The sequence below is a fragment of the Geotrypetes seraphini genome, chromosome 16 (assembly GCF_902459505.1).
Source record: "Geotrypetes seraphini chromosome 16, aGeoSer1.1, whole genome shotgun sequence".
NCBI classification, from domain to species: Eukaryota; Metazoa; Chordata; class Amphibia; order Gymnophiona; family Dermophiidae; genus Geotrypetes; species Geotrypetes seraphini.
Window position 1 is genome coordinate 5,543,751 of NC_047099.1, and position 24,735 is coordinate 5,568,485.

Sequence of the window (24,735 nt, forward strand, 5' to 3'; positions counted from 1 at the left end):
CCAGACATCCTGTATTCGTGTATCAGATTTTTGTTATCGACATGCATCATATTACACTTATCCACGTTAAACCTCATTTGCCATGTCGCAGCCAATTTCTTGAGCGTGTTTATGTCACATTGCAGGTCTTCGCAATCCTCCTGCGTCTTCACTACTCTGAATAACTTCATATCGTCTGCAAATTTAATCACCTCACTCATCATGACGCTTTTCCAGTCCGAGTATTGTCCATTTACCCCCACTCTGTTTCCTATCCGCCAGCCAGTTTTTAATCCATGGGAGTATTTCACCCTCAATTCCAAGGCTCGCAATTTTTCAAAGTAGTCGTTCATGTGGAACCTTGTCGAACGCCTTCTGAAAATCCAGATATATAATGTTGACCGGGAACTACTAATGATTGTTTAGACTGAGAACGCAGCGAACATGCGGGTACATATGTCTCCAATATTGAAGCAACAACTTCAGGTAGTAGACCATAGACTGATTTATAAACCAAAGTCGAGATCTTACATTGAATTCTCCATGTTATTGGGAGCTAATGAAGCTCAAGAAGCAAAGGAGAAACATGAACATGGCTCGGAATCCTACCGATCACTCTGGCTGTGGCATTCTGAGCTACTTGGAGGGCCCTCAGTGATTTCTTTGGTAATCCGCACAAAAGGGAATTACAATAATCCAAAGGTGGCAAAACAAAGCATTGCATGACTTGTTGAAAATTAGATGGAGAAAGCAGGTCCCGTAATTTCAAGACCATTTGAATCTTGAAAAATATAATTGTTTTTTTTTTTTTTTTTACAACAGATGCAATTTGACTACGGAATTATAGAGAGAAGTCTAAAAAGTCCCCCAAACTCTCACATACAAAACTTGATGGGGCTCCTTCACTATCAGCCGATTGATGGACATTTTTCATGTTTGTCTCACCTATTCATTCTTCAGAACATTTTAAGTGTGCAGACTGTATGTGCATTCATTTGTAGGTATTCATGTGTACAAGTGAGGGATGTGTGCACTTTAGGGATACATTCAGCTCCTATAGCTAGGATCCAGGACACTAAGCATAACTTCGACAACTCTGCACTGCAGCAAATGCATGGAATAGCCACCTGAGTGAAGGTTTTACCCTCTCTCTTTTACCGCATTCAAATCCCACCTAAACCCTCCCTTTTAAAACCTGTCTTCTCCTCATCATGGCCTTTGTAATTTAATCATGATAAAAGGAAATAAACACATTTTTTTCTTACACATCTCGCCTATAAGATCTTGGACAGACCATGAGCTCCATGCAGCAGGAACAGTGGTTGATTACCTGAAATGTTTTTTTCCTGTAGTCAGCAGGATGATGCAGACACACCGATACCTTGCTGAGGTCCATTGGGTCGCTATCAGGTGTTGAAGGATCCATCTTTTTGGGGGGTCTCATGTGCTGTCCCATTCCAGAGAGGTTTCCGCACAGTCAGTGAGAAGAACGTGGTTTTTTTTTTCTTTTTTAATGGAGAGGGTGGTTGCCTGCCTTCGCTTGCAGGTAAGAGAGACTGAAGGAGAGGAGATGCAGGGTGCAACGTGGGAATGACGCTGCATGCCCACAAAACTCAAAGGAATTTTCCAGGCGAACTAGGCAATTCTGTGCAGGCAGCTGTCTGATGACATCACCTCGGGTGTGGTTGTATTATCCTGGCTGTCACCTGAGAATGTCTAATCTGCCTCTGTATAAACAGCAGTGAGAATCACAGAGAAATGCAAGAGAGAGAACCAAAGATATAACAGAGAAGCAATCATTCAAGTATTTTGGAACTCTGTGTGAAAATCATTGGCACTTTTTTACCCATTTCAGATCCTTTATCTTTTGATATAATTCTTTTTAGATCACTTGCCCTGTCTGGTGCCTTATCCTGGCAATCCAAATTATTAGATGCTCTTATAGCTATAACCTTACAGATGATCTTATCACACTGGAAGTCAGCTCAGTTGTTAAATATTACCTGCTGGTGGGTTACCATTTTGATGATATATAATTTTGAATGCAAAGCTAGCACAATTACAAATAAGGGATTAAAAAAAAAAAAAAAAAAAATATGGTCCCCTTTATCTACTGTATCATCTTCTCATTAAGATATGTTCCAACTTTTCCAAATATTGACTTATACCAATCTTAACTTTACACATTTTTATGATGCTTGTAATATATTACTTTCTATGAGTCTCGTAAAGAGCTTTTTCTTTATGCTGGGTTTTTTTTTTTTTAAGGCTTTGTATAATTGTTGCATTTGCTTCCAATATACAGTACATAGGTGCCTGTTGTTCCCTGGTTGCACCTATGTATTGTATATTGGGAGCAAATGCAACAATTATACAAAGCCTTAAAAAAAAAAAACCCAGCATAAAGAAAAAGCTCTTTACGAGACTCATAGAAAGTAATATATTACAAGCATCATAAAAATGTGTAAAGTTAAGATTGGTATAAGTCATCTTTCTATTTCTGTTATTCTTATTATTATGAAAATCTCAATAAAAGATTTAAAAATGAAAAATGAGAAGCAATCCGCCTTTCTGATTTACAGTGGGAGAAAAGAGTGATTTTAATTTCTGTGCCCAAGGCCTGGAATCTGAGGGCAGACCTTTTGGAGGCAAATGTGTCCATAATCTTCTGTCTGGTAGCTCCCCTTCAGCTTTGTGCCAGGATAGGAGAGGATGCTGTTGGCTGGACTTCCAAAATCCTATTGTTCTTTTTGGAACTTTGAACAATAGCTTTGGAATTCCATTCAGAGAAACAGTTATACCCTGGCTCTGATAACAATGGAGAACAATGGAGCGTTACCTGGCACTGAGGCCCGGCCTGGAATGTCAACAACTGGAAGGGAGACCAAGGGGATGAGATAATATGACATATTGTGGAGTACCCCTCTCTAATGATAAATCATGCTCTCTTGCCACCAAGGGGATGTTGGGGAAGGGGGATCCCATTGTTTTCTGGCGGAAGAGCTGTAGTCCATTTCTGAAGCATGAGTTCAGAGGACAATAGAGGGAATCCCTTGTTTGGATTAAAAAAAGGTTCACGCAGGGGTCTAAGTTACATGGGAATGATAACAGGAGTCGAGGCAAGAACTATTTATCACTTATCTAGCACTGAAAGGCATACGCAGTGCTGTACATTTAATAGACGGAACCTGTTCAGAAGAGCGTACTTGGACAGACATGACATATAGGGTTAAGGATGCAGAACTAGGGTTACCAGACGTCTGGGAAAACCTGGACATATCCTCTTTTTAGACAGATGGACTTTCTAAAACCCGGCAGTTTGTCTGGGTTTTGGAAAGCCCGACAAGCTCCGGCTGCATCTGTAGGGCCTCTGAGCATGCGCGAATGTCGTCAAAAACATCTGCATGTCCTCGAAGCTCTCCAGACGTGGCCAGAGCTCATCGGGGAAGAAGACAAGGCTTTGAGGGAGTGAACTTGAGGCGGAACCTGGTGGGGCTGGATGTGGAACAAGGCGGGGATGGGGGCAGAGCGGAGCGTCCGGGTTTGTGAGGCTCCAAATATGGTAACCCTATGCAGAACTCAAGGTGAGAGGAGTGAGGAGTTGAAAGCAGTCTCGAAGAGGTGGGGTTTTAACTGGGCCTTGAACGCTGCCAGGCATCAAGTCTCTGGATGATATAGGAAAAGCTTATTTAAAATAAGGTAAGGGGGTTCTTAGTAAAAAGACCCCAAGGTATGTTAAAAATGATGTATTATGCAATGCTGGATGCAGGACGCTCCTTCGGGCTTCTGGCAGTGGTGCAATCAATTTCATCGTTTGTTGCTGTTCCAGGATGCTTGTCTCTCTGCTGAACATCACTGTGCCTTTTTGCAGCTCTGGGACCCATAGCTCCGGGATTTATCACCTCGAGCTAGAAGTTTAATTCTCAATGATTTGTCTTAATATTGTGACTGGTTACTTCCAGAGAGGGATTTTTTTTTTGGGGGGGAGGGAGGGGAAGGGTGGCTTTGAGGTTAAGCAACTTGCATATCAGTCAGTCATACTGTTTATTTAGCTGCGTGGAGGGGGGGCCCTAAGAGTACAGGACTCCCCCCCTATTCTTTTGTTTTCCTAAGGTTCTCATTGGATTATACTTTAGCTCATTTGTGCTTTCTTTATCTGACATGTTTCATACGCAGCTTGTCATTTCTCGGGATGGGGGACGGGAGTTTATTTTCTGTATCCTGCATGACATGTGCTGTATTGGTCTCATCTGTTTATGCTGGTATTGTCATAATACAAATTGTTACTTCTAAAAAAAAATGCATTAAGAAATAATAATTTCAAAAATGTATGAAAACAGTACAATAATTCAAATGATGATACATAAGATTCAAAATGACAGACATCAGTGGTAATCAGCTGAATATGTTGTATAGAGTCAAAGCCAATAAAGATCAGAAGGATATATTGTTTGGAGACAGCAAGACAAAAAGAAAGCAAAGAAGAGAATTGAAGCAACACAAAGTTGTTCAAAGTTGTTAAATCACAAAAGGATTGTGAAAAATTGCAAGAAGACCTCGTGAGTTGGGAAGATTGGGAACAAAATGGCAGATAATATTTAATGTGAGCAAGTGGAGAGTGATGCACATGGGAAAGATGAGCCCAGACTATAGCTACACGATGCAGGGTTCCATGTTAGGAATCACTGTCCAGGAAAAAGATCTAGATGTCATCGTTAAGGATATGTCGAAACCCTGGTTGCAGGGAAGAAGACTCAGGAGCAATGCTAGGAAATTCTTTTTCATGGAGAGGGTGGTAGATGCCTGAAATGCCTTCCTGAGGGAAGTGGTAGAGAGGAAAACGGTGATGGAATTCAAAAAAGCATGGGATAAACATAGAGGATCTCTAATTAGAAAATGAAGAATGTAAATGAAAGAGCTAAGGTCAGTATTGGACAAACCTGCATTGTCTGTGTCCCATATATGGTGATTCGGTGCAGGATGGATATCAATGGGAACTCCACTAATATGGAACAGGAGGATGTTACTGGCCAGACTTTATGGTAGATGTCCTGCAAACAATGGGATGGTTGGATAGACTGGAATGAACTTGGAAGGCAACTTCAGCATTTGGAACCTAGGACAATACCAGACTTTATTGTCTACGGCCCAGAAATATCAAAGAAGAGACAAGTTAATCTAATCATGTATTTTTTAATGAGTATAACTTATGGGCAAACTGGATGGACCGTTCAGGTCTTTATCTGCCGTCATTTACTATGTTAATGTGCGGCAGCAGTTAAGAAAGCAAATAGAATATTAGGAATTATCAGGAAAGGAATGGAAAATAAATATGAAAATGTTGTAATGCCCTTGGATCACTCTATGGTACGGCCGCAACTCGAATATTGTGTGCAGTTCAAGTCGTCATATATCATAAAAGAATATAGCAGAATTAGAGAAGGTACAGAGAAGGGTGATGAAAATGATAAAAGCGTTGAGATGACTTCCCTATGAGGAAAGGCTAAAGCGGCTAGGGCTCTTCAGCTTGGAGAAGAGATGGCTCAGGAGTGATATGATAAAGGTCTATAAAATAACATAGAAACATAGAAAGATGACGGCAGATAAGGGCTACAGCCCATCAAGTCTGCCCACACTATTGACCCTCCCTAATACGGTAAGTCTAATGACGCCCTTAAGTATAATTGTAATTATACTGCCACTCTACTGACCCGCTCTTTCAAGTCTATACCCTAGTGACCCTATCCCTTGGCATGACCCTCGTAGGGATCCCACATAGGTATCCCATTTATTTTTGAAGTCTGAGATGCTGCGTGCCTCGATCACCTGCACTGGAAGCTTGTTCCAATGCTCAATCACTCTCTCCGTGAAGAAGTACTTCCTGGCGTCTCCACGAAACTTCCCTCCCCTGAGTTTGAGCGGATGACCTCTTGTGGTCGAGGGTCCCTTCAGAAGAAAGATATCATCTTCCACCTCGACCCGTCCTGTGATGTACTTAAATGTCTCAATCATGTCTCCCCTCTCCCTACGCTCTTCGAGAGTGTAGAGCTGCAATTTGCTCAGTCTTTCTTCGTACGGGAGACCCTTTAGCCCCGAGACCATCCTGGTGGCCATCCGCTGAACCGAATCAATTCTGAGCACATCTTTACGGTAATGTGGCCTCCAAAATTGCACACAGTATAATGAGTGGAGTGGAAAGGGCAGATGTGAGTCGCTTGTTCACTCTTTCTAAAAATACTAGGACTAGGGGACATGCAATGAAGCTACTAAGTAGTAGATTTAAAACAAACTGGAGAAAATATTTCTTCATACAATGTGTAGTTAAACTCTGGAATTCGTTGCTGGAGAATGTGGTGAAATCAGTAGCTTAGCAGGGTTTTAAAAAGGTTTGGATAATTTCCTAAAAGAGAAGTCCATAGGCCATTATTGAGATGGCTTGGAGAATTTCACTGCTTATTCCTAGGATAAGCAGCATAAAATCCATTTTACTACTTGGGATCTAGCTAGGTACTTGGGACCTGGGTTGGCCACTGTTGGAAACAGCATTCTGGGCTTGATGGACGTTTGGTTTGTCCCACTATGACAATTCTTATGTTCTTAAATCAAAAATAAGACAAAATAGTAAAAGCCAAAATAAAATAACCTCCAGAAATGGATAAGGAAAAAAAAAAAAGCAATAAAAAAACAAGCAACAGAAAAAGAGGAATGAGAGAAAAAGAGATTGTGGAAAAGAAACAAGGATGGTGGGTGTCAAAAAGCAAAGAACAGAAGAAGGGGAAGGCACACGCAAGTTGATAAAAGGAGAAAGACAAAAGGGAATCCGTGGCTAATTCTGGAGTCTGTCACCGGAGCTGCTCTCCTCTCAGTTGCCCTCAGCCTTTTGTGGAAAGGAGTCTAAATTGGGGATGCAGGGAGCCATTACAGAGAGAAGGAACAGAGGAGGATGGTTGGACAGTGACAGGATGCTTTGTGAAAAGCAGACCCAGAACGGGCAGAAGGCAGCAGGAGATCAGAGATATTCCAGGCAGGTTAACCCTCTCACCTCTCGGCCAACTGAAGTTTGGGGATGAAAACAGAGCAGATCTGTGTAGGGAAATGAAAACGAATTAGATCTGCGACCATGTGGGGTGTACGATATATGTTCACGTTTACCGTATGCATAAGAACATAAGAATAGCCTTACTGGGTCAGACCAATGGCCCATCAAGCCTAGTAGCCCATTCTCACGGTGGCCAATCCAGGTCACTAGTACCTGACCAAAACCCAAGGAGTAACATCATTCCGTGCTACCAATACAGGGCAAGCAGTGGCTTCCCCTGTGTCTTTCTCAATAACAGACTATGGACTATTCCTCCAGGAAATTGTCCAAACCTTTCTTAAAACCAGCTATGCTATCTACTCTTACCACAACCTCTGGCAATGCCTTCCAGAGCACGGAATCTTGTTAGTCTGTGAGATTCTGCATGGAATATTGCTACTCTGCAATTCTGAACTGAATCTTTCTAGTCTTTGGGATTCCAGAATCTAGTCACTATCTGAGATTCTATTATGTTCTTGTGACCTACTGGTCTAGAGGGATACTTGATCTAATACAGTACAATAACTCTTATATTTATATGTTCTGTTCTTTGATGTCAAGTTCTATAACGGAATCTGGGCACCTAGACACTGTTATAGAATAGCCTCTCACCTTGCAGAATTGATGCACCTAAAACAGCTGCCCCCGTACTGTCAAAACTAGCTAAAAGAAAGAGAGAACATGGAGACAGTGAGTCCTACATAAGGATGGTGTAACAAGCTCCACTTAGCTAGTCCAGTTTTCAGGAGCCCACAATGAATGAGTATGAGAATAGAGAATGACAGAGGGACAAGTCTGACCCCGTCTCCAAGGGATCTGTCTCCTTCCCCATTCCATCTCTGTGAGTTCTGTCCCTGCCCCATCCCTGCCCACAAGCTCTGCCCTCATCTGCCCAAGCGTCAAACACTTGTGATTTGAAATTGTTAGAGGCAGATGAGGACAGAGCTTGCAGGGATGGGGCAGGGACAAAACGGGGATGGAGATAGATTTCGCAGGGACGGGGGGACAAATTTGTCCGCATTTTATTCTCTCTGCACTACCTTCATTGTATGCAGATCTACCTCATGCATATTCATTGGCTAGATGCGTTTTGAAGACTGGGTTGCAAACCCCTCTGCCCCTGTGCAATAAAACCACAACAGGATTGCAAGCTTCCTATTGTACAGAAGTGGATATTGAGGGAAGAAAAGGATCCCTTATTCTTATTTTCTGAGTGCACAAGTTAGTATTTGCAGTGCTCTGATTTTATAACTCTCTAGGCAATAAAAAGCAAACAGGAGCTCTGGTTTATTCTTTATATACTTTGTTTATTGAATTGCTTGTTGATTTGATTCTAAGTTTCCACATTGTTTATCTTTGTAAGCCACTTTGCTTCAATCCTCTTTGTAAAGGCAGATATGAAAAATATTGGCTCTAGTCCCTGCTAGAGTGATGCACCCAGCTGCCTTGCTCTGTTAAACCTCAGTAATCTCCCAGCCGAGCAGCCTCTTGCCAGACAGTGAGTCGTGTGGCCATGGGCTTAAAATATCTATGCCACACCACTTCCCCATCCATAAGTCCATAAAAAGAGAAAAGGCCAGATTCCTGGACATCGGGGCCTCCAGGGAATGACTCATCCATCACCATTCTGTCAAGAGAGGTCAGTAATCACCAGAGAGCCGTCAGTGCCCAGAGCATCGTTGACAAGACCAAGAGAAAGGGAGCACTGGAGGGAAGGAGAGGGAGACAGAGGCAGATACAATGCAGGGGACAGAGAGGAACACACATGCACTGCAATGACACATCCGTAGCGAAAAGAGAAGGTCAGAAGTTACAAAGGGAGGGGAAATGCGATGACCAGCACACAGAGATAAAAATGCAATCTAGTGCAAAGACTCTTCCTGAGCTGCTCTGAATTTCCTTATCAGTAGCGGCACTGCTTGACCAGCAGGAAGCAAAATTACAAGAAGGGTAATGTCTCGTCTCACATATCAAAGCTCTAGGTATTTCATTCAGCACACAGCATTTTCAGCTCCTGCGCTCTCTGCATTTTGCTGGAGTCTCCTCTGGTATTTTCAGTCTCTGGGCTTTCTGTATGTTACTTGAGTCTCCTAAATCATTTTTGTCTTTCCTCCTGTATTTTCGACCTCACCGCTCCTCATTTTTCCTGAGGTCTCCTCCGCAGTTTTTTGGCTCTGGACTCTCTCCACTCTGCCAGAATTTTCAGCACATGTGTCCAAAGCATTTTGTTATGTCCTTCATCACCTTCAGTTTTCTACATTTATTTTGAGCCTTCGCTGATTTATTCAGTCCTGTATTCTACTGGAATAGCCTTTACAAATTTTCAGCCCTTGAAACCCTGCAGGTACTTGCAAGGAAATGAATGCACATAGGTTTGAAAATGCAGCCTATAGGTTCCATCATCGTCCCCTGACTTAGACAAATCCTATGATGCCTCCTTTCAAATATGGAAGCAAGTGCTTTAAGGTGTGGCCTGGGCGATGTACAGATTACTGATTTACGTGGGCAAAATACCCTGTTAAATTACTTAGAATTGGATTCACTAAGTTGTGTACAATGTTAAGGCACTGGAAAAAAAACCTAAAACCTCAGCACGTGCCCTTTATTGAACAGCGCCAGTGCCGCCTCTTGCGATTCTGAGTGCCAGATTTACGCTAGCTGATACCTGGTCCCCAACTTAGGTGTGCAAATGACAGTACATCCAACTGTTGCGAACGCCTGCCCATGCCCCTTCCGTGGCCTTGCCCTTTTGGTTGCGTGCAAAAAAAGATGTAGGCATGGTTCTTTATGGAATTGCAAAAAACAGATTGGAATTGTCCAAATAAGAATGATGTGCACTAAAAAAGTGTCCTCCAATTCGTCTGGTAATATGAAGATCTTTATTGCTCAAACATCAAAATAACACATTCAACGACTCAATGACTTGACATGTACATGTTTCGGCCATCAGGCCTGCCTCAGGAGTCTTAAAAATCGCAAATGATGATATACGAAGTATGCTGGCACTCAAATGGATTTGACCAAAAACCAATCAAAGAGGAGTGTCATACCTCGTATGATACGAGTGCTGTCAACTGCTAATTTAGTAGTGCGTGCAAACTTGGGCATCCAAATATAGACGCCTTTTATGGAATCCGGGAATGAGTGGATGATTCTCTGCAGGTCACCTAACGTTAGGCACCGGGATGATGCCGATTCTATATCATCAACTGCTGTCATGGAATACTAGTCTGCATTAAGCGTGACCACCTTACACCATGTCAAAGGCTGCTGTAAAAGCCTCTGCCTAAATGATGTCAATTACATGGGGGGATTGGGGAAGGCACCGAGGGCCGGATTTTCTAATATCGCCGGTAAAATCTGACGGGCCGCTGTATTGGCCGTAAATCTAACGATTCGAAAAACATGAGCCATTCTTACAGAACCGTGCACGCAAATGGGGTTCGCGGAGGGTCGCCAGATTTACAGGAGATCAGTCACTGGTAATTGCTTAAGCACCCATATCATAGGCGTGCGTTATTGGAGCACAGTATGGGCGCTCATGTTGCAAAAGAGATAAAAGCCCAGCACTTTTATGGTGGTCTCCTTTTCGTGTTGACTTCTTGCTCCTGTCGCTGAGATTTTTTTCCCATTACTATATTACTACAATTTATATGAATATCGTGGGTTTTATACATTTTTATCAAGAGCCACAGCCAGAAACATGTGCCCGAGATGCGCTTTTCTCAGTGCCAGCACCCCTGGACCAGCTCTACGTTCCTCGAATCAAAATCTGCTGTCTATCCCCTCATTAAGATACATTAACACTATGAGGACCAGTATTTTGGCACCTACACTTTGGAATTTGGCCCCTAGCCATTTAAGAGAGACTACGTCCCTTGAAAAATTCAAAGTTCTGTTTAAAAGCGTTTCTTTTTAAAGATGCGTTTGATCTATGATCGTCCTTTTAAGGAAATGTTGAGGAAGTTTTTAGAAATATCTAAAGAAAAAGGACCATTTAAACTAAATTAATTTATGGAGCAATTATGGTTGGGCAGACTGGATGGACCACTTGGGTCTTTATCTGCCGTCATTTACTATGTGACTATGCTTATACTTTCATTAGCCTTGCCTTTTTGGCTGATGGGCCTGCTTCTCCCTCCCCCTTGTTTTTTTCCCTTCCCGTACTTTTCTATCTAAATATTGTAGTTCTGCCCAGTTACCTTTCGTACCAGTAAGTCATCGTTTGTCTGTTGGGTATTCCTGTTGCTGTATGGAAATCATTTTTAGTGTATTTTTTATTTTTAATAATACTTTGTAAAACCGCTCTGTTATTTGATAAGGTAGTATATCAAATTTTTAATAAACCTGAAAAGCCAGCACTTCATTTGGAGAATCACCCAGCAATGACAGAGAATAGCCCGGAGTGCTTGTGTAAATATTAATGACCTCATTTTACTACCATTCTAATAGTGATGACCTCGTTTTACTACATTTGCATGGCAGAGTCGGAGGCTGCTAGGAAGCTCAGAAAAGACCAGGTTGAGCCATTCTGAGAATCAGCGGTAAAATACTGGCACACTAAACCGGCTGGAACCAGTTTAGCGACCATCGTTACAAGCAGGGCGAGGTTTGAGAAACTGGCCCTGAGACTTCTTTGCCTTAGGTTGAGGGTGAGGAAGGTACCGTGGTCTCTTTGGCTCTGCCACTGCCTCCTCGGGGTGGGAGAATGCTGTGACATTATCCAGTGCTGTCCCATTTCTTACTGTATCTATCGTTCTCTCTTATAGTGCTGGAGGATCCCCTGGCAGCCCTATGGCTGTTGAGCACTTGACAAGACCAAGTGGTGTTTGATGGTTCCAGTATAACATAACAAAACAAAACAAAACATAACATAAAAACTTAATTCTATACCGCATTACTGTGAAGATTACATTACATTATATTAGTGTCTTCTATTCCGCCAATACCTTTCGGTTCTAGGCGGATTACAAAAGAATTAGTCTGGGCAAACCCAATGAAATTACAAGAGAGATAATTAGAAGAAGCATTGGGATCCAGGGAAACATTGAGAAGGTTAGTTTGACTTGACAGATTTCCTGAACAACTTAGTTTTTAATTCTCTCCTGAAGAGAGCAAAAAACAATCAAGAGGAATGATTTATTTGCCTAGAAATCTGGTGAACAAATATGTTTTGAGATGTTTCCTAACCTGTTGATTCATACTAGCATTCACTATTAAAGAATTCAAATCCTTACTCCAGGATGCTGCTTGGTAAGATAAGAGACGTTGATGATATTGTTTGAGTTTACATCTTTAATGGATGGAAATGAAAAGAAAGCGTCAGAACACCTAGAACGTTTTACATTAACAAATGTGAAAGAATCCACCAAATGTCCTTGCTTTGACTCTCTTTCCTGTGTGCTACTAGGGGATGTTACAACATCAAATAAGCCCCTAATTCCATCTTTCTAGGCCCTGATCTGGACCTTAATTTCTCCTAAGTTCCATCTTACAGTACACAGGAAAATGAAAATGTACAAAAGCACTATGGGATGGAGGGGGTTGTGCTTTGACAAAGATGGCTGCAGAACGGACTCTACCTGCAGTTGACGGTTTTGACAACATATTTATTGCTTTGAGACAAGGGGTTTGTGGTGGGTATTAAAGTGTAAAATGAACCTTTGTGCAGACGACCCTTCTCAGAATAGTTACCAACGTCTGTATTACTTCAAGTTATTGGAAGCTACATTTGTCGTGTTGTTGTGAGTTGTTGTTTTTTGTAATGGTTTATTTAAAAAAAATAAAATAAAATACTGTAATCTGAATTTTTATCTGCTGTAATTGTCTATTGCCCAAATTCAGATGGTTTATTTATTTATTAAATTATTCTTGCTGTGTTGCTGCCTGGAGTGAATTTCTTCAAAATGGCGGTCCATAAATCCCAGTAATTATGATAGGAACTTTTCTTGCTCCAGAATGACACGGTGACAAAATTCATCACCGTTCCCGTGGGAAACCATCTTCATGTCATTCTTTAAGGAGAGAGGGAAGAATCAGAGTATGAATGGCCACAACCACTGACCCGCAAGCTTTGCTTTGAAGAATGCTGGTGTAGAAGGACTGAGGTTGAGATAGACACTAAAGAATGACAGTCTCTGGTATCCAGAGCAGATATTGTGATGTCATAATGCCTCATTCCACCAGTGCCTAAGAGCCAATCACATCAGTGATGTCACAATGGCTTCATTATCCTTGGCTCACATAAGAATCAGAGTATGAATGGCCACAACCACTGACCCGCAAGCTTTGCTTTGAAGAATGCTGGTGTAGAAGGACTGAGGTTGAAATAGACACTAGAAAATGACATGGGATTATTTCCCGCGGTTATCCGCGGGAACGGGAACGGTGATGAATTTTGTCACCGTGTCATTCTCTAATACTAATTCAGGGCAAGGGGCAATACACCACTTATTTCATGAATTCAGCTTGTGTTTAGAAGTCATTCACGTGCGTTTACTGGAAATGGATTTGTTTAAATTACATTTACAGTTTTGTATCTCCCGTAAAGTGATTGAGGAAAATGCTAAAGCAGACGGAGATAAAAGGTGAGAGAAACTTAAAGTTAGCAGAGTTTGTGACACATTCCCCATGGTGTTCTAGACAAACATTTGTCCACCTTATCTACTGGCTTTCTCTGTCTTCCTTCAATGCCATTTGTTCTTTCCCATCTCTTTCACTCTCTGTTGCTCTTTTACAGTTTTTGCTACTTTGTCTCCTCATTCTCATATTTCACCTGCAAATTTTTGGAGATGGAGGTAATACCCCCCATTCCCTGTTCATTCTTGTGGTGGTGATCAGGGATGGAGCCTGGGGGACTGGTAAGTCAGTCTGCTCTCCGGGTTGGGACTGGAAGGTCTCATGGGGTTCTTTTAGTCCAAAAGATTTTATTAGGGGGAGGATGTTTGTGGCCTTTCCTTCCCATGGTCCGAAGGGTTAATTACCCGTTCCCTCCCTCCATTTCTCACCTGTGCATCGACTTCATCAGAGGACCACTGACCTGGAAACTCTCAAGACTGCACACCTCCCTCCTGTCCTTTTCTCCCCAGTCTCAGGAGGGGCCATTATCTCGGACTCTTGTCTTTAATTACTTCGTTCGCAGGCTCTGATGTGTCTCTGGGGCTAGATGGTGCTCTTTCTGCTGTCTTAGTTTTCCTGGACCGTGTTAGGAGAATTCGCTCACCCCTCTCTCTGAAGGTGGGTACTTAAGCTCAGGCAGAGCTGTGCTCTGCCAGTCCTTCACTTTCCCAGAGATCACCATGGGCTCCTACACGGGAAAAGGCCTGCAGATTGAACCTCTTTGGCAGTACGCCACTCCAGTGTTCACAGCTTTTTTTCCCCTTTTCCTGGCTGCAGCAGCTGGGATGACCATCTTCATCCTAAGGGAGCCAGCCCTGCGAGAGAAACCCCACTTTCTACTCCTTGCCTCCCAGCTGCTGGCTGACACAGTCTTCCTAGATGCCTCCACTGCAAATGGACTGGGCGTTTCCTCCACTGGCGGAACACCCCTGGTATTCTGTGCCCTCAACTTTCTCCTGGTGATGCTGTCTCTGCAGGCTGGCCGGCTCACGTTGGGTGCTATGGCGTTAGACCGGTACCTGGCCATCCGCTGGCCTTTGCGCTACCCGGTTCTTGCTGCTCCCCACCGGGTGGTCACCACTATTCTAGTGATCTGGGGCGCGGTGGGGCTTCTGGTGACAGCTTATGGTGTGTCGCTTTTCTCCCTGCAGCACCGGAGCTTTCTGCTGGTTGTACGGAACTGCTCCTGGGTAGACGCCACCTCCGAGTCCTTCACCTTTCGCAAAGCCCTGGTGGGGCTCTGCATGGTAGCTGGCTTGGGTGCTATTCTTTTCTCCTTCACCAGCATTGCCCTTGCACGCTCTACAGATGGGGCACTGTGACAGCTGAATCTGAAAGCCTGGCGCATCGTCCTTCTCCACGGCCTACAGATGGCACTCTACCTTTTCCCTGCCTTGCTGCACCAGCTGCTGGAGATTATGATCCAGCGTGGACTGCTTTCCTTGTCCACCATCCAGGCCCTGGTGACAGGGCAAGCGGTGGCCATGAATCTGGCCCAGTGCGTCATTCCTGTCCTGTATGGATTGCGCTCTGAGGAGATGAGGGCCCTGCTACAGCGCAGAATGAGGAGGGTGTTACCCATGTTGAGGAGAGGCGCTTGGCAGTGAGGGGACACAGTGGACAGCAGATTAGAAGCTGACTGAGAGTGAGGATGACAGGTTTATTTTTTATTTTCGTTGTGCTTTATTTTTGGGGGGCTGGTTTAATTTTTCTATTTTTTTCCAGCTTTTATTTTTAGGACTTTTCTTTGGGGTTCTTTGATATTGACATTTTCCCTTCTGTTGTGCCTTTTATGTACCTATAGTATTGAATTTATTGTATTATCTTTTCCCTCTTTCTTCTCTTTTATAGGTAAATATAAATAATTATTTCTTTCACAGGGACTATAGTTAGATTATGAGCCCGTTGGGACAGAGAGGGAAAGTCAAAGTACCTGATTAGATTTTTAGCCATTACTTAAGTCAATTTAATTGTTTTGTAAACCGCCTCAAATTCTTTGGGAGATTTAGCGGTATATAAGACACCACATTAAATAAAATTAAATTCAAGCAGAGACACTAGCATTGCAACTCCTGGCTTCACTCCTAATCTCCCTAATACACTGCAAGACAGAGAGAGAGAGAGAAAATGGCATAGGGACTTCTCTCATCAACTGAGACAGATGTTAGCACCACAAACTTACTGTCTTTCCTCAGACAATGAGAAACATTGGCAGGGTGACTTCCCTCAGTCGGTGACAAGAGAACAACTTCCCTGATGGAGAGTGTCACAAAGAGAAGTGATATTTCTATAACGCAAAATTCTGAAAAGTACTCGCCATCCGTGTAGCAAAACAGCCTTTACAGCGATCCCACCCAGGAGAACACAGCACTGCAAACTAAAACTATTACATCGAGCCCTAGAACACCGGTATACCTGCTACCTGGACAAAAGAACAAGCATATGCACTAGCAAAATCTCACACCTGTCACTCGAGCAGAATATGAACAGATGCTCACCAAATACAGGATAAGTAAATACAGATTAGAACTAAACCCTGCACAGTGGGTGAAGGGGGTGGTCCGCCCTGGGTGCTATATTAGTGGGGGTGCTCCGCCACCAGGATCGCCCAACCCAGCCCATCCTTACCACACCACTGATTCTAGAAATGAGGAGCAGTAATAGTTGGTGGGGGGGGGGCACGTGGCAGAAGGGGGTGGGGAAGGAGAAGAGGACGGGAGCGGGGCGCCTCTCACCCTCACTATGCCACTGTCTAGAATACCTTACAAATCTTCTCTGTACTATCCGGATAGAGCCTTTGAATAGTCTTACAGATCTCCTCTGTACTCCGATCAAGCAAAGTTTCAAGTTTATTAAAATTTTGGTAAAACGCTAATCATGAATTCTAAGCGTTTTACAATTTATATTAAAAAGGGGAAAACATTAAACTGATAAGTACCGACTAAACAATACTTGACAAACATAAAAACAATAGTAAAGTGGGGAGAACTACAATTTAAAAGTAAAGGAAACATAAATACCGCTATACCATAAGTTCAAAGCGGTTTACAACAAGTTACATACAATGAGAGTAAGAGATGTAAGGGGAACAGAAAAAGTACTTTCTGGGATACAAATTGCAAATGGAAGAGAACCAAGATGGTTTGAATCAAAAGGAAGTATCTAGTCAGAGATTGGGGTGCAGGGGAAAACAATTTAGGTGGAATACCTTTACAAATGGGAAGAAGGATGAGTTAATCTAAAATCAAGAGAATTGGGGATTGGGATGAGGATAGCTGAGGGGGATTGGGCAAGATTTAGGAATTAGAATTTGTTAAAGAGACGGGTCTTCAGTGATTTTCTGAAGTCGGCATAAGAAGTGGCCTCGAGAATGGGTTTTACGAGCCATGTGTTCAGTTTGGCTGCCTGGAATGATAACATTCTGTCTAGGAACTTCTTGTAAAGACATGATTTCAGGGATGGGTAATTAAAGAGATTTATTCTGCGAGAGCTCTTATTAGAGCTGTTGAGGATGAATTGAGAGGCGAGGTAAGTTGGTAGCATCCCAAAGATAGCTTTGTAGCTGATGCAGGCAAACTTGAAGAGTATTCTGGATTCCACCGGCAACCAGTGGAGTATCTGGAAGTATGGGGTGATATGTTTCCATTTTTTTAAACCAAAGGGAAGCTAGGGAATTAAGATTATTAGACTACCCTGGCAGTCACCAAATCTATTCAGCAATCATATGCATCTTGGAAGAGGTAGCATTTTAGATTTTCCTTAAATTTATCTAAGTTTTGCCCGGCCCTGATATGGAGTGGCAAGGAGTTCCATACTGTAGGGGCCCGACGCGAGCTAATGATTTTCAAAGATGGCGTATGAAGAAGATGTTGAGAGGAGGATCTTAGGACTCTTAGAGGGTCATGTGGAATAAAGAGCTTGTGAATGAAGGCTGGTTCTTTAGTATTTTGAGACTTAAAAGAGAGAATAGCTACGTTAGATATAATTTGGTGTGGAATTGACAGCCAGTGCGCACTTTTTAGTAAGGGAGTGACATGATCAAATTTCTTCCTGTTTGGGATAATTTTTATAAAGGTAAATCAGGAAGAGGACTTCCTTACTGTTTAGAAAAAGATAGTAGATTATTTTGTTCTATATGGGAACAGCTAATATTGAAGATAGATACACTCAAGTTAGCCTGTGGTAGGCTTTTTTATAGATTCTTCAAGTCTTTTGGAAACATCCATATTAGACCCAATTTGCTCTACGCCATGTGATAATTTTTATGGCAGTATTTTGTATCAGTTGTAGGCGGTGAATATCTTTTTGGCAAATACCCTTATATAATGCATTACAGTAGTCAAGCTTGGATATAATGAGAGAGTGGATTAAAATGTTGAGAGATTGGGGGTCCAGACCATTTCTTTAATAACTGATCATGCAGACAGACTTGAGCAGGGGTGTCAAAGTCCCTCCTTGAGGGCCGCAATTCAGTCGGGTTTTCAGGATTTCCCCAATGAACATGCATGAGATCCTATGTGCATGCACTGCTTTCAATGCATATTCATTGGGGAAATCCTGACAACCCGACTGGATTGCGGCCCTCAAGAAGGGACTTTGAGATCCCTGGACTTGAGTGTCCAGTTTCTGGACATACCCATTCAAACACTGCTTCCCTTCTAATTCCCTACCAAATGGATTCACCCTTTCTGTCCCGTGTGTCTGTCATAATTAGATTGTAAGCTCTTTTGAGCAGGGACCATCACTTGCGTGTTTAATGTACAGTGCTGCGAGCACACCGACAAATCCATGCACGAAAATTGCACCTCAATAATTGCAAACACGGACAAGTGTGCGCAGGACAATGCTGCCCTGTCAATTACGCCCCGTGAAATGTGAAAAGTATACATACATTGAAGGCCCTGATTTACTCAGATTCCTCAGGCACTGTTCCTTGGGAGGGGCTTGAGGCGCCTGTGTACTATCCAGATAGTGCATCTGAATATCCTTATAGCCCTCCCCGGACTATCCGGACAGTTCTGGAGTAGACCTAGGGTGGTCCCAGTACTTGTCCAGATAGTAGCAATATTCAGTTTGCTCTCTAGATTGTTTAGGACAGGCCATGCTAAGTTGTCAGATAAAATATCCAGAGAGCAAGCTGAATATTGCTGCTCTCTGGATAAGTTCCGATGCTGACTGTCCACTATCCAGATAAAGGCCATGAATATCCTATTAGATTTTGACTGTGGCAGCTGGTGTTTCGCTGACTGGGCTGGATGACCTTTGACTGGTGAGATTTTATCCATTCTTAGACTTTTAATAATTGTTTAGCAACACACCAGCAAACTATTATATCAAGAAAGATTTTTGAATGTGAGTGTGAGAGAGACTGGCAGAGTGGCATATAGAGAGACTCTCCAAGAAGGAATGCAAGGAGACTTCCCTATACAATGAGACGGTCACCCTGTGTGCTCTGCTGCTTTCTCTGAGATAAGAGAAGGGTCACTTCTCTTCCACACGCTTCTAATGCACCAGGAGTTGACAATAAAAGTTTGTCACACTGTTAATTCTTGAAAGTATGTCGTGTCTGTGTGGTGTCTAAATACCGAGGAAAGAAAGGGAAGGGCTACAGAGCCCCTGACATTTGACACTGGGCTGGCAGAAGTGACAGGAGGGTGCAGGAACAGACTGATGCAAGACTGAAGAACGAGTACAGACAGACCACGCCTAGAGCTGGTGATGAAACTGGGGATTAGGACTAAGGTGCAGGGAGAAAAATGACCCCCTACCCCCACAACTGGGTCACAGTGAGACTAACAGAGCCGGGGATTAGAACTGAGGCACAGGGAGACAATTTACACCCCAGGAGTGAAGCCGAGAGTGACAGAGCCGGGGATTAGAACTGAGGTATAGGGAGAAAATTGACTCCTCCAGGGCCACAGAAAGAGTGACAGAGTCCCCAAGAGGTTTAACCTTTTCAACACTGTATTTTCAGCACTATTTTTCTTGGAACCCGTAATCTGTTTAGTCCACGGAGAGCAGCCATGAATACAGTAATAAGAGAGAAAGCCAACCCCTTTGGGAGCACTCAGGACCTTCCTTTCCTGTCCACTCCTTCAGATTTTGAGAATACAACCTGCCCTCCAATCAGGCAGAAACTTTTTAAACCATTGGGCTACCAAATTGTTGTTGTTGGGTTGTTTGGTTGGGGTTTTTTTTTTTGTTTGTTTGTTTTTTGGGGGGGGGGAAGATGACGATAGTGTGGCACAGTTGTTAAACCTACAGCCTCAGCTCCCTGAGGTTGTAGGTTCAAACCCATGCTGTACCTTGTGACTCTGGCCAAGTCACTTAATCTCCCCTTTTGCTCCAGGTATATTAGATAGATTGTAAGCACTCTGGGACAGACAGGGAAAAATGCTTCAGTACATAAGAACATAAGCAGTGCCTCTGCCGGATCAGACCACAGGTCCATCCTGCCCAGCAGTCTGCCCCCGCGGCAGCCCAACAGGTCATGACCTGCCTTAATCACCAGAAGGGGCCCCCTTGCCCCCTAGGTTTCTCATCGAAGTCCTATCTTCCCATCAATGTCCTAACCCTCCGGCCTTGCACCTGCACGACCTGGTGAGCTGTCTATACTTATGCAACACCCCAGCACCTCCCTCAGTACCCCACGATCCCCTTTTCCCTCAGGAATCTGTCCAATCCCTGTTTGAATCCCTGTACTGTACTCTGCCGGATCACTTCCTCCGGGAGCGCATTCCATTTGTCCACGACCCTTTGGGTGAAGAAAAACTTCCTTGCATTTGATTTGAACCTATCCCCCTTCAGTTTCTCTGAGTGCCCGCTCGTACCTGTCGTCCCTTTTAGTCTGAAGAACCTGTCCCTGTCCACCCTCTCCATGCCCCTAAGTATTTTGAAGGTCTCTATCATATCCCCCCTGAGCCTCCTCTTTTCCAGAGAGAAGAGCCCCAGTTTATCCAGCCTCTCGGCATATGGGCAGTTTTCCAGCCCTCTTACCAGTTTCGTTGCCCTCCTTTGGACTCTCTCAAGAATTGCCTTGTCCTTCTTGAGGTGCGGCAACCAATATTGAACGCAGTATTCCAGATGTGAGCGCACCATCGCTCGATACAGCGGCATGATGACTTCCCGCGTCCTGGTTGTTATGCCCCTCTTGATGATGCCCAGTATCCTGTTGGCTTTCTTCGAGGCTGCTGCACACTGTGCGGATGGTTTCATGGATGGATCCACTAGCACACCCAAGTCTCTCTCAAGTCCGGTGTCTCCCAGCAATCCCCCCCCCATTTTATACTCGAACAGCGGGTTCTTTTTCCCTATGTGCATAACCTTGCATTTATCTACGTTAAAGCGCATTTGCCATTTGTTTGCCCAGTCCTCCAGCTTATCAAGGTCCCTTTGCAGTTCCTCACACTCCTCCCTGGTCCTAACTCTGGCACAGAGTTTGGTATCGTCTGCAAATTTTATAACCTCACACTTTGCCTCCGTTTCCAGGTCATTGATAAATATGTTGAAGAGTAGCGGCCCCAGCACCGATCCCTGCGGCACACCGCTCGTGACTCCCCGCCAGTCAGAATATTGGCCCTTTACTCCGACCCTCTGTAGTCTACCTGACAGCCAGTGCTTGATCCATCTGTGTACATCCCCGCCCACCCCGTGGTTCCACAGCTTCCTAAGCAGCCTTTCATGTGGCACCTTGTCAAAGGCCTTTTGAAAATCGAGGTAAATGATGTCTATGGGTTCCCCTTTGTCCACCTGACTGCTTATTCCCTCAAAGAATTACAGAAGGTTTGTCAGGCACGACCTTCCCTTACAGAATCCGTGCTGGCTTGTCCGCAGTAGGCCATTTTTCTCGATGTGCTCGCAAATGCTGTCCTTGATTATTGCTTCCACCATCTTCCCTATAACTGAAGTCAGGCTCACCGGCCTGTAGTTCTCGGGGTCACCTCTCGATCCCTTCTTAAAGATAGGTGTGACATCCGCCAGTTTCCAGTCCTCTGGTACCTCTCCAGTTGTCAAGGATAGGTTGCAAACATGCTGGATTGCGCCCGCTATTTCCTGTCTTAGTTCCTTTAGAACCCTTGAGTGGATCCCGTCCGGTCCCGGAGATTTGCCGCTTTTCAATCTGTCAATCTGTTTGAGGACATCCTCCCGACTTACCTCTATATGCCCCAATTTTTCAGCCTGTTCCCCACTCATGAGATCCTCTGAGTCCGGTATATTGGACTTGTCATCGCTCGTGAAGACCGACGAGAAGAACGTGTTCAATCTCTCAGCTACCTCTTTATCCTCCTTAATCACTCCCTTCCTATCCCCATCATCCAATGGCCCCACCTCCTCTCTCACTGGTTTCTTCCCCTTTACGTAACTGAAGAATGCCTTGAAGTTTTTTGCCTCCCTGGCCAGCCCCTGCTCGTATTTCCCTTTTGCTTTTCTAACCTCTCGGTGGCATTCCTTTTGGCATATCCTGTGCTCCTGGTGATTTTCTTCCGTTGGGTCCCTCTTCCATTTCCGGAAGGACACTTTCTTGTCACTGATTGCCCTCTTTACTTCAGGTGTCATCCAAACCGGGTCTTTTGGCCGCTTGTTCTTGTGGCCTTTCATGTAAACTAAAAATTCTTCTCTTTGACACCTGAATCTACATGCAACTTTCTTCTCCCTCCTCCTCCAAAAAAAAAAAAAAATTCAGCTATCTTCCTTTAAGTCTTCTCTCTTCCCCTGACTCCATCCTTCCCTCTTTCCACCTTCCCTTTGGTATGAGCGACACACAAATAGAAGACCAGATTAGATTAGAAACTCTAACTAGTGTACCTGGGGCAATGGGGGGATTAAGTGACTTGCCCAGGGTCACAAGGAGCAGTGAGGGATTTGAACCCACAACCTCAGGGTGCTGAGGCTGTAGCTCTAACCACTGCTTTTCTGAATATCAGGCCTACTGTAAACATTGTTGAGAAAGTCAGTCTATGAAGAACTTAATTAAATACAAGTAAATTTAAATTGACCTGCATGGTTCTGAACTTGTGAGGGAGTAAATTCAGCTTAGTGAGGTGGTCTGGAGAAATCTTTCACTGTCCTTAATTTCTGTGTTACCAGTGGGGATCATTTCTCTCAGATTCACGGGTGGAGGCGTAGCCTAGTGACCAGAGCAGTTGACTGAGAACCAGGCAAGACATGGTTCAAAGTCCATCTTCTCCTGCTGATGTCCCTGGTGACCTGGGACAACTCAGTGCACCCTCCATTGCCCAGGGTGCCAGGGTAACTTGTAATCCCTTGGGAATAGGATTGCATCATAGTTTTCCTTCACCTCTGCATTAAAAAAGCAAGTGACAAAATCAAATGCATGTCTTCTATTAGATTCTGGAAATGTTAGACCAGGAGAGTATTAGGAAAGGCATCTGAGGCTCCTACTTGACAGGGTCTAAGCTGAGGATGTGCCCAAGGGGCTGCTCTGTGATTCCCCGGACTTGCAGCAGGTGGCAGTCTGTATCCACCAGTCAATACTTTTCTCGAGTCAGCATGCAGGTGAGAGAATCTGATTCTAGGGAATGTTCCAGTACACAGAGACCTGTGTATGTTTCTCTGGCGTAGGATTGGGTCCTACTGTGGGAGCAGTGTGTGTATGAAGGAGTCTTTTTGGGGCAGGGTTAGGTCTTACTGCTGGAATTTTGTGTGCGAGTGCATCAGGGTTTCTTGGAGCACTAAGAGAGGGTATTGGGATGTAGGGGGGGGGAGGAAGGGTAGTCTCTGGAGTAGAGTTGAGTCCAATAGCTGGACCACTGTGTCTCTGTGTATATGTGAAAGGGTCTTTTTATGGCAGGGATAGATCCCCTCGTTCATGCAGTATATGGTGATGGTGGTGGGGGCTCTGTTGCAAGTGATTATGTGTCTCTCTTTCCAGTGTTGTTCCAGTGAGCTGAATTGAATTGATGAGGTATTCTATGACTATATATATATATATATATATATATATATTATATATATATTCAAGGAGTCTCATTGCAGAAACTGTTTTGTGTATGAATGTGTCTCTAGGCTAGGGCTGGATCCCATTTCTTGGGTGTGCATAGGGTATGGCTGGATTCTGGTTCTACTCTGTGTGTAGGGTATGGTTGAATCTCATCTCTGCTGTGTGCATAAGATATGGATGGATTTAATTTCTGCTGTGTACATAGGGTATGGCCAGATGTCATTTTTTCTGTGTTTAGAGTATGGTTGTTGGATGTCATCTGTGGTGTGTGCATAGAATATAGTTGGATGTCATTTCTGCTGTGTGCACAGGGTACAGCCCAATCTCATTTCTGCTGTGTGCAGAGGGTGCAGTTGGATGTCATTTCTGCTGTATGCGTAGGGTACGGCTGGATCTCATTTCTGTTGTGTGCATAAGTTGCGGCTGGATCTAATTTCTGCTGTGTGCACAGGGTGCAGTTGGATCTCATTTCTATTGTGTGCGTAGGGTACGGCTGGATCTCATTTCTGCTGTGTGCATAGGGTGCAGTTAGATCTCATTTCTGCTGTGTGTGTAGGGTACAGCTGGATCTCATTTCTGCTGTATGCATAGGGTGCGGTTGGATTTTATTTCTGCTGTGTGTGTAAGGTAAGGTTTGATCTCATTTCTGTTGTGTGCATAGGATACTGCTGGATCTCATTTCTGTTGTGTGCATAGGATACGGCTGGATCTTATTTCTGCTGTGTGCATAGGGTATGGTCAAATCCATTTCCTGAGCTCTGAGTATGTTGCAAGGAGAGCCTGGATACCATTTCTGAACACTGCATATGTCTCTCTCCCCCTCTCTCTCTAGGATCGGACTGGATCCCCTTTCATAGACATTGTCAGGGGAAGGGGTTTGTTTTAGGGGTGGGGTTGGGTTCCATTGCTCTTTTGGATGTTTGTACCCTCAGTTTTTCTTTCCTGTTCTCTATTACAGAAAAGTAGCTTTCTAGTTTCCTTCACTTGCCTTCTCCGCCTCCCATCTGACAAGGATTCCCTGTGATTTTTGGAGCCTTTTAACACTGTTGTAACACTATTAGGGAAAGTGGAGGGAATCGATGCCATTGATCCCACTGAA